Source organism: Rhinolophus sinicus, linkage group LG13, assembly GCF_036562045.2.
Source record: "Rhinolophus sinicus isolate RSC01 linkage group LG13, ASM3656204v1, whole genome shotgun sequence".
Lineage (NCBI taxonomy): Eukaryota > Metazoa > Chordata > Mammalia > Chiroptera > Rhinolophidae > Rhinolophus > Rhinolophus sinicus.
This window is the reverse complement of record NC_133762.1, coordinates 38,728,934-38,740,398: the sequence shown is the minus strand read 5'-3', so window position 1 is coordinate 38,740,398 and position 11,465 is coordinate 38,728,934.

Genomic DNA, 11,465 nt, shown 5'->3' with positions numbered 1-11,465 from the left:
CTTGTGTGTTTACACTCCATGAATGGTATTGGGTAAGGGTCTCCTTCTGTTGCTTTTTTCACTCCATAATATATTTTTAGAATCTACCTGTGTTGCTATTGGAAAATCTAGCTTATTGCATCGAATGACTACAGAGTATTCCAAGGTGAGCATCCGTGTTTTATACGTCCATTCCCCCAGTGACGGACACTCAGGTTGTTTCCAACTTCCTCTTACCATAAACAACACTGATAAACATCTTGGTGCATGACCCTTATGGGGCTATGTGAAAATTTCTTTGGGCTCTATACCCAAGAGTAGAATAGATAACAGGGCATATAGGTTTTAAACTTTACTAAATTCTGCTAGAATGGCTCCACTAGCAACATGTGAAGGATGTTCTCTTCTCACATTTCCATCAGATTTTATGTTATTTGACTTTGTAATTTTTGCCTACAGTTTGGGTGGTAAGGTGACATCTCAGTGTTGTTTTAACTTGCATTTCTCTGTTAATCCTGAGATTCGAACCTCCTCCTATACTTGTCAAGCATTTGAGCTTCCCCTTCAGTGAATTTTCTGTTCAGATCTTTCGCCCATTATCTATTGGGGTTCCTGTTTTTTTCTTGTTGATTTAGTGGAGTATCTTATACATTTCAAATATTAATTGGCTGTTGATGTTCCAGATATCTTCTCCCAGTACATTGTGCATCTGTTAAGTTTATCTATGGAAGTGGTTCTCAAACTTTAGCTTGCAACAGAATCTCCTGGAAGGCTTGCTAAAACACAGATTGCTAAACCCCACCCACAAAGTTCTGGCTCAATAGAGCAAGGGTGAGGCCCAAGAGTTTGCATTTCTAACAAGTATTCAGGGGATACTGATCCTTCAGGGACCACACTTTGAGAACCACTGGTCTAGGGTACTTTCTTTGAAACAAATTTATTCCATTGGACAAATCCTTATTTTTGATGTTTTAAAGTATATTTATCCCCATTTTAAGGATGAGAGACCTGGAGTTCAAGGAGGTGAAGTGAATATCCCAAGATAACACAGTGAGCTGGGATTTAGACCCCTATCTGGCTAACCCCAGAGCCCATGGTCCTACCTGCTCTGCTCTTCTGTCTACCAGCCTTTGGGATATAATGGTCGCAGGCTGAAGAATTTGGACCTGAGGATACGGGGAGCCTTGGCAAGTTCCTGAGTGAGGCAGTCATGGAGGGAGGAGTGAGTTGGCTAGGAGCAGGGGTCAAAGAGCTAGAGGTCCCTCTCAAAGGCCTGAGAGCTTTGCAAAAGGATCAAACTCAGAAATTGCCCACAGTCTTAGCCAGGGCACCGTGACAAGGCTGCTGAGAGGCACTGGGATGGTTCTTACCCTACAGCTCTGGCGATGGAGCAATTTCCCTCAACCCGGAGGAAGTCCCCACCCACCCCGGAACTATCCTGTTACCAAAGCCACATAACCCTAGTTACTGAGGTCCTAAGGGCCCAGGCTCTGAGTATGAGGACTGAGTCGCTTCCCATCGTGGTTCAGTTCCTGGCAATGTAAGAGGGGGAAACCACCAGGAGGCGGGGCAGCTGATTCCCAAAGGCCTCTAGGGGAAGTGTAAGGATGGAACTTCCCTACCAGCTAGATCCCCTGGGGACAGTCCTTCCCCATGGACAAGTGGTCAAGTTAGTGAAACTTGTCTCCAGCCTCCCCTTTACACAAGCCCCTCTCATTTGGAGACCCTGTGACTTCCTACTCCTTTTCGGCTCCCAACTGGAGACTCCTAGCAGCGCTTCACAACTGTGCATTGGGGAAAAGTCCTGGGGCCACAGTCATTAGGTCACCAAACATTTACAGAGCACCTACTGGGCCAGACGTTGTGTTAGACACCAAAGGGAAATACAAAACAGTCCCTGCCCACTGGGGGGCTCCCAGCCTGACAGGGAAGGCAGGTCCCCAAGTAATCACAGCAGAAATTCTCAATTGTAGTATCAGAGATTGAGAAACAGCTCTTTCTGTGGAAGGCAGAAAAGGTTTTGCAGAGAAGGTGACTTATGAGAAAGACTTTGAAGGATGAGCAAGATTTTTGGCAGGTAGACAATACAAAGGGGGAGCCCTCCAGCCAGGGCCAAAATGAGCAAAAGCCAGGTTGCTCGAAGGTGCCTGGCGTACTCTGAGACTGGTGACCAGTTAGCACCAGTGCAGTAGTTAGATGCTCCACCCCGGCTCAGACTGAGTGAGTTTTGAACACCACTCTGACATCTGCTAGTTGGGTGGCCTCGGGTAAGCCCCTAAATGTCTATGGGTCTTGGTTTTCTCATCTATAAAATGGGGATAATAATAGCATTACCCTCATAGATCTCATATATTGCTGTGAGGCTTAAACAAAATAATCCATGTAAAAGTACATATAGCAAGTGTTCAACAAATGGGACCGTTATTATTGCTAGAGGATCATGTGGTGTGTGAGGTGGCGGGGAATCAGAGAGGAAACCAGAGGAGTAGGCAGATTTAGAAGGTCCTTTAAGGGCAGGCTAGAAAGAGTTGGTAACAGGACTGATGTAATGGACTTGCATTTTCCAGAATCGACTCTAGCTGCTTGGAGAGGAGGGTTGACTGGAGAGTAGAGGACAGCTGGGGTGCTGGGGAATGGGGCAGGGGACTGGAATGATGACCAAATGAGAGATGCTAAGACCTTAGCATCTTAAATGGAGTAAGAGCAAGGAAGAGGAGAGAGCAGGTTCCAAAGAGGAGGGAGGAGAAGAGGGCTCTCTCCTGGCTCAGAAAACAGCAGCCTCTCAATCCTTTGATTAGATCCATCCATCCATCCATCCATCCATCCATCCATCCATCCATCCATCCACTATTTTTTTAATACTTGAACCCTGGCCTCAAGGAGTTCATATAACTATTAAATAATGTTACTTGGTGCTTCCGGATGCAGTAACCACCCAATCAGGCTTAAATGACCAGAAATTGACAGTCCCATTGATGTGGCCTCTCATTTCTGACTCAGACAGTTTAAATGAGGGGCAAAGGGTCTTAGACACAGGCTAGCCTGTCTTGCCCACTTCCTGCAATGCGGACTTCACTTTCTTCGGTGACAGCCCTTTCCATCTAGTGCAAGAGCTAACAACTTCCTCCCTGCCCACCCCACCCCCCCACCCCCACTTCTAGGTCCTAGAATCGCCTTCTAGAACTCTACATGGTACAGCTGTTCCCTTAGCCCTTGGTTGGCCCTGCAGTGATGCACAAAAAATGATATGACCTGCAGAAACTTCTCATTTCTGTCTAAAAGCAACTTGTTTAAAAAAATTGTTTTTGAAGCGTGTCATGCAGACAAAGAGAGAGTGCCTATGATATGTAAAGAGGACATTCAAATAAATCTTGAAGACCCATAGCCCGATAGAAAAATAGGCAAATTAATTGTGCAGTTCACAGAAAAGAAAATACAAGTGACTCTGAAATATATGACAAGATGTTCATCCTCACTCATAATAAGAAAAATGCAAATACTACATTGAGAAACCATTTTTCAATTACTAGACTGGCAAAGTTTGGAAAGTTTGATAACTTACCTTGTGGGTGAAAGTATGAGGAAACAGGCATTCTCACACCTTGTGGGTGAAGGGTAAGTTGGTAAAAACCCTATATAACAATATCTATCAATATTTTAAATGCACAGACCCTTTGGTGTAACAATTCCACTGCCAGGAACTTCCCCTACATTTGTACTCACACAAGTGGAAATGGTGGACGTGCAAGAAAAATCATGGCTTTGTTTCTGATAACAAGAGATTAAAATAAACATACTGTTCAGTGATAGGGAACTGGTTAAATAAACTCATGCAGACAATAGAATACCATGAAGCCATAAATAAAAATGAGGTAGCTCTCTATGTACTGTTATGAAATTATTTCCAAGATATAGTAAGAGACAAAAAAAGTAAGATGCAGAACAATGCACTTTGGATAGAGCTGTCTTGCTGTTTAAAGGTGGAGGGGAATGTGTTGGTATATATGCATGGAATAGTTCTGGAAGGATATATCAAAAAAGTGACGGTTGTTGCCTCTGAGCTGGAGGAGTGTATAGTTGTATAACAAGCAGGGAAAGAAACCTTCTCTTCATGATGTATCTTAAATGTTGTGCCCTGAATATAAATTACAAAAAAGCAACTTTAAAAAAGTAGCATTGTGATATGTATTGTGCTCTGTCACACCATCTGACTTCATGTCTGTCTGACCTCCCACCCCCACTCCCAACACACACACACACACACACACACACACACACGCATATCTTGTTAAGGGCAGGGGGAGGGCTGGTTCTGACTCATTCTTACACTCCTTAGAGACCAACACAGCACCCAGGACAAAGCCAGTGCTCAGAAAAATTGAATACATATTCATAATGATACCCCTCTCCATGAAGACCCCAATTAGTCTCGCCTCCTGGTATTCATGCTCTTGTGTAGACCTTCCCACCTTGAATAGGGATGACCCATGTAACTCATGTGATGTTTTGACTTGCTCTTCTGCATCGCTCGCTCTGGGGACAGCCAGCCATCCTGTCAGGAGCGCACTCAGGCAGCAGTATAGTGAGATTCACATGGTGAGGAAGGGGGCCTCCTGCCAACAGTCACGTAAGTGTGAGTCATCTTGGAAATGGATCCTCCAGCCCCAGTCAATCCTTCAGATGACTGTAAACCAGGCTGACGTTGACTGCAAACCAGGCTGACCTTGACTGCAGCCTCATGAGAGACTCCAAGCCAGAACCACTGAGCGAAGCTGCTCCCAGATTCCTGATCCATAGAAACGGTGTGAGATAATAACTGTTTATAATGTTTTCAGATACTAAATTTGGGGTAATTTGTTCCATGGCTATATATAACTAATACAATCAATAAATCTTTATTATGCATTTATTGTGTAATAAGAGAAAAACTCATGGTCCTGCCCTGAGGGGAGCAGTCCACGTGCACATTCATTCCTAGACTCATTTATTTCTTCAACCAACATTTATTGAGCACTTACTATATACCTGGCCCTGTTGAATGCTGACTCATAGAATGTTGTCAACTAAAATACACTGTAGGACAAGGGGGAGCTTCCTAGAGTGATAGAAATGTACATTTTAATGAGGTTGAAGTTACACAGATGTATATGCATTTGTAAAAATTTAGCAAATGAACACTCGATCTTGTGCACTTTATTGTATGTAAATGTTATATTAAAAATACTGTAAACAAACACTGAACTCTAGTTAATAATATGTGTGCTGAAATAATTTACTTCAAAATACATTTTTAAAAGATGAATTCATGGATGAATAGAAGGACAGACATTGATTTTTAAAAAAAGTGTTATATTAATGGTAGAATGTAGGTGGTGAGTATGGGGATTTTGTAAAAGTCTTTCAATTTTACTGTATGTTTGGAAATTTTCACAATAAAATGTTTGGGAAAAAGGGCCCTCGATAACCACATATACCAATCCTCTCATTTATGATAATAAGTATTATTTTTATTACATAAGTAAAAATATAGTCTATTTAAAAAAAATCTTTTTAAACAAATAGAGAAAAAGTCACCATCTCTTTCTCCCTCATCCCAAAGTTCCTTTCTTTTTCAGTGGCAACCTCTGTTCTTGTCAGGTGTGTAGTTTCTAGAATTTTCTCTATGCATTTACATACAGCTATAGATAAATATAAAACTATGTTATTTTTAAAAAATGAATGTACCCTCTATACTATTATGCACCTCTGACTTGGGGATCTCTCCATGTTAATTCATGCACATCGCCTCAGTTTTAAACTGCTGAGTAAGGATGTGCCTTTTCAGTCAAGATGTCAGGCTCCGAGAGGATGTCTTGCCCAGGAAAAGACAGTAAGTTCGAGTTGCTGGGACGTGAACCCATTCTCCCAGCTGCCAGGCCTGGGTGCACCCTGCAGTAGCGTGGCCACCACTGGATGGGGGTGGGGCTGGGGCCCAGACCTTTTTATTTCGGGGAATGCCGACGGTGGGCAGGTCCCTCTCGGCCCCGCCCCCACCCCCCCACCTGCCTGGGCTCCAGTGCACCCAGACCCAAGAGGAAGTCCACTAAGCACTTCCTCTTTTCTTGGCCTCTGGGGACACTGGGGGAGGGGAGGAGGATTGTGAAACTGAACCATCCCCCCCTCAGGGGGACCCATCAGCTGGAGGTGTCATGCAGCTGGGGGCAGAAAAACAACCTCAGGAGCACGCCCCTCTCCCCGCCCCCAGCATCCCCATCCCTGCCTAGACCCTCCACACCCCTGATCAGGTCAGCTGCCTTTAGGATGGTACCTGTCATAGGTTAGCTTCTAAGACACCCAGAGGCCAATCTCCTGGTCACTGACATGAGAAAGTCCCAGCTCTTTATCAGCTGCCACTGCCATCTTCCAGCCTCATCTTCCTCCTGTCTATGGCCAGGGCTTCAGGCACCAACAACACAGAAGTGTTTGCTGTTCCTCCCTCAAGACTTTGTCAAGCTGTCCCTTCTGTTTGAAATAGCTTTTCCCATGATCTTCTACTAGCATCTTTTAAACTTCAGCTGATCACCTCCTTCAAGAAATCCTGCTTGATGCACCTCAGGCTGGATCAGTGTCCCTTCTACTTGGTCCTACAATATCAGGGGCCTCTCGCTCTCTGCCACAGCTTTTCCACTCTGTATCTAAGTTATTGGCTTAAGTATTTATCTCCCTATTTGAATTGAATGTTGCTTGAGGGTCAAGACTATCTTGTTCATTTTTTTGTGGTCCCAGCCCCTGAGAGAGGTGCACATAGTAAGCCCTTAAGAAATATTAATAGAATTAATCAAATAATGAAGGATTTGGCCCTCAGTGCTATAATTCACTGGGTGTTCATAAACCTTGTGCTTCAGTTTCTTCATCTGTAAAATGGGCACAAGATTAGTACCTGCATGGAACTTGCAAAAATGTAGAAGAGAGAGACAATAAACAGTAACATAAATATGCACTATAGTACCTGGTGGTAACAAGACCTCTGGAGAAAAATAAGGCAGGGAGGAGGAGCTAAAGAAAATAGAGGACGGAGGAGCTTTTTAAGAAGGGGGTGCCAAACACCTACTGGGGGTTTTTGTGAGTTTCTCAAGGGCTGGACTTCAGATTTTCATTTACCTCTCTTGGAAAATGAGAGCAGCAGTGACCTCCTGCCTGGGAAGGTCTAGCTGTGAAATGAACACTGGCTACTTTGCAAATAAAAGGGGAAATATCTGAGTCCTGAAATCATGATTGTGGCTCTCTTCCCCAACCCTCATCCTGTTTTGAATATAGAACAGTCAACAGTGGTCCCAAAGAATTTGAAATATGAAATGCAAATGCCCCTGAAAATAGGAAAATATATTTTTGAAAGAGTCAGCATCTGATCCATCGTAAAGTAAAGCCTGTGTTTTTCCCTAGCTCCTGCCGTCCCTCTAGGACTGAATGCTATGTTGTGTCCTCTAGTCAACATCGTTCTCTTTACTCCTCAGTGTTCAGAGCATGTAGTAATGACTACACTTACTGATTCTGGGTAGTCATTACAAACACAGCCTTTGGAGGCACACTGGAGGCTCACAGACCAGGGTTTGAATCCCAGCTCTACCGCTTGCTGGCTGTGTGACCAGGGACAAGTATCTTTTCCTCTCTGAGCCATCCATTTATACTTATCTCAAAGAGATTAAATGAGATGATGTGAGGGCACAGTAATAAGAGCTTTTTGTACAGTAACGCAATGAGCTGATGAGGTAGGTACTCTTATCAATCCAGTTTACAAATGAGAAAACAAAGTCACAGCTAGTGAGAGGCTGTCAGTTTGGCCTCAATGCCTTTACTTCCATCGTTCCTCTACCCCAACCCATTGTGAAGTGCACACCCAGAACCTTTCTTGATTCTTTCCAGCCTCTAAAAATCCTATCCAGTCTCAATTCAATCTTGTTCATGAAGTCTCTGATTTTTTTAATTGACTTTATTTTTGAACAGTTAATATATTTAAAGTTCAAGAGTACAAAGGGTATACTAGCAGCAAGTCTTTCTCCCTCTTCTCTTACCCACATACACAGTGCCCCTCCCTGGCAGACACCATTGGGACTGCTTCTATGTGCTCTTCTTGACTCAGCCCAGGCATGCGCTGGTAAATTCCCACGTGTTTGTTCTCGTGTTTTATGCAAATGGTACAATAGAAGTTACTGTGTACCTTGCCCTCCCCCTTAGCGACTTGTTCCCTATTTAGGTTATTTCCAGTTCTTTCCTAGTAAAAGCGGTGCTGCAGTGACTCTCCTTGTACATACCCATGACATCGCAAACATTTTGATCTTTTCTTTCTCTGAGCTCATACAATTGTCAGTTGCCACCACCCTGGCCCATGCCATTAGTACATAAGGAGTTTCTTCATTCTTTTTTTAAAAACATTTTTATTGAATTATAATTCACAGAGCGTACATTCATCCATTCAAAAATGTACAGTTCAGTGATTTTTAGCATATTCACAGAGTTAAGCAACCATTGCCACAATCAATTTTAGGACATTTTTATTACCACTCCCTCCTCCCAAAAAATCTTTCTGCCTTAGCAGTCACTTTTTATTTCTTCCCAACCCCCAGCCCTATGAAACAACTATTCAACTTCCTGTTTCTGTAGACTTTCCTATTCTGGACATTGCATATACATGGAATCATAAAATATGTGGACTTTTGTGACTGGCTTCTTTCATTTAACATAATATTTTCAAAGTTCACCCATGTTGTAGCATGTATCAGTACTTGGTACCTTTTTTTTTTTTTGCCAAATGATATTCCATTGGATAGAATTTTATTTATTCTTTGATGGACATTGGAGTTGCTTCCACTTTTCAGCTATTATAAATAATGCTGCTATGAAAATTTTCACATACAAACTTTTGTGTAGACATACATTGTCAATTCTCTTGGGTATGTACCTAGGAATAGGCTTGCTGGGTCCTGTGGTAACTCTATGTTTAACCTTTTGAGGAACAATCAGACTGTTTTCCAAAGGGGCGGCACCATTTTATATTCCCACCAGCACTGTATGAGGGTTCTAATTTCTGTATATTCTCATCAATAGTTGCTATTATCTGTCTTTTTATTATAGCCGTTCTCATGCATGTGAAGTGGTATCTCATTGTGGCTTTAATTTGTATTTCTCTGATGACTAATGATATTAAGCATCTTTTCATGTGCTTATTAGCTATTAATATTTGAATAGCTTCTTTGGAAAAATGTTTATTCAGATCTTTTGTCCACTTTTCAATTATGTTGTCTTTTTATTATTGAGTTGTAAGTGTTACTTATACATTCAGGGTACCAGTCCCTCATCAGATCTATGATTTGCAAATATTTTCTCTCATTCTGTGGGTTGTCTTTTCATTTTCTTGATCGTATCATCAGCAGCACAAGTTTTTAGTTTTGATGAAGTCCAGTTTATCTATTTTTCTTTTGTCACATCTGTCACATCTAAGAAAGCTTTGTCTAACCCAAGGTCATTAACATTTACTTTTAAGAGTTTTATAGTTTTAGCTCACACATTTAAGTCTATGATCCATTTTGTGAATAGTGTGAAGTAGCGGTCCAAATTCATTATTTTGCATAGGAATATCCAGTTGTTCCTGCACCATTTATTGAAAAGACTATTCTTTCCCCAACTGAATTGTCTTGGCACTTTTATTTTGAAAGTCATTTGGCTATAATTGTGAGAGTTTATTTCTGGACTCTCAATTCTGTTCCATTGATGTGTATGTCTATCCTTATGCCAGTTCCACACTATCTTGATTACTATAGCTTTGTAGTAAGCTTTAAAATTAGGAAGTGTGAGTCCTGCAACTTTATTTTACTTTTTCAAAATTGTTTTGGCTGTTCTGGGATCCTTGCATTTCTAAATTAATTTTAGTATGAGCTTATCTATTTCTTTTTAAAAAAAGAAAAAGACATCTGGGGTTTTGATAGGGATTATGTCAATCAATTGAGGAAGTATCATCATCTTAACAGTATTAGGACTTCCAATCCATGAAGGGATGTCTTCTCCATGAGTTATCTTTCCCGTCTCACGCGATGACTTTATTTGGGTCTTCTTAAATTTCTTTCAAAAATGTTTCTTAGTTTTCAGACTATCTTGCACTTCTTTTGTGAAATTTATTCCCCAGTATTTTATTTTTTTTGGTGATACTGTAAATGAAATTGTTTTCTTAACTCTGTTTTCAGATTGTTCATTGCTAGTGAATAGAAATACAATTAGTTTTTATACATCCTTATATTTTTTGACAACTGCCTGGTACTTAGTTATTGTATTATCATTTATTTTTCCAGTCCCCAAGTGATGGATATTTAGGTTATTTCCAGTTCTTTCCTAGTAAAAGCGGTGCTGCAGTGACTCTCCTTGTACATACCCATGACGTCTCAAACATTTTGATCTTTTCTTTCTCTGAGCTCATACAATTGTCAGTTGCCACCACCCTGGCCCATGCCATCATTATCTTGCCCCTGGATGACTGCCTCAGCCTGCTCACGTAGTTCCCTCCAATCTATTCTCCACCCAGCCGTGAGAGAGATCCCATTAAAACATAAGCCAGTGTGGCTTACTCCTCTGCTCAAAACCCTCCAATGGTTCCCATCTCATGTCAATTAAAGTACACTGTCAATACCAAGACATTCATGGCCTCTCAGTCTGGCCCCACTACCTCTCCAGCATCATCTATATCATGCTCCCTGCACCCACTCTGTTTCAGCTACACTGGCCTCCTTGAATTCCTTAACAACACCAAGTGTGGTTGCACTTCGGGATCTTTGCTATTACTATTCTGCTTGGAACACACTTCCCCCAGATTATCACATGATGTATTCCCCCAGTTCAGCAGGTCTCTGTTCACACGCCCTCTAGTTAGAGAGGTCTTCCCTGGCCACTCTGTCTCAAGTCACACTATCACTCCTTCCCCCATCCCTGCTACCTCTCCCCTTGCTCTGCTTTATTTTTCTTATATATATTTTTTATCACCGTTGGACATAAGATGCTAGTTGAGTCTCACAGTGACTCACTGAGCTAAATACCATTATTATTTCCACTTGACAGATGAAGAAACTGAGGTCAGAGAGGTGACATGATTTGTGCAAGATCACCAATTGATAAATGGTAGTGCTAGGATTTGAACTCTAGTCTGCCTCCAAAGATGCAATATTTAGCAGCACTTCTTATGGTCAGCTATATTCACCATGATGAATGAATGAATGAAAGAAAGAAAGAAAGAAAGAAAGAAAGAAAGAAAGAAAGAAAGAAAGAAAGAAAGAAAGAAAGAAAGAAAGGTTTGCCACCACAAATACCGGTAAGGCAGTGTTTTAGGATAAAATTTGTAATTGTATAAATGTCCTTTGATGCTAATATGAGTTAGAAGGGAAACATTTTTAATTTAAAAATAATGACAATACCAAACTGGCAAGATATAGAGAAACGGGAAACCATACATTGCTGGTGGGATT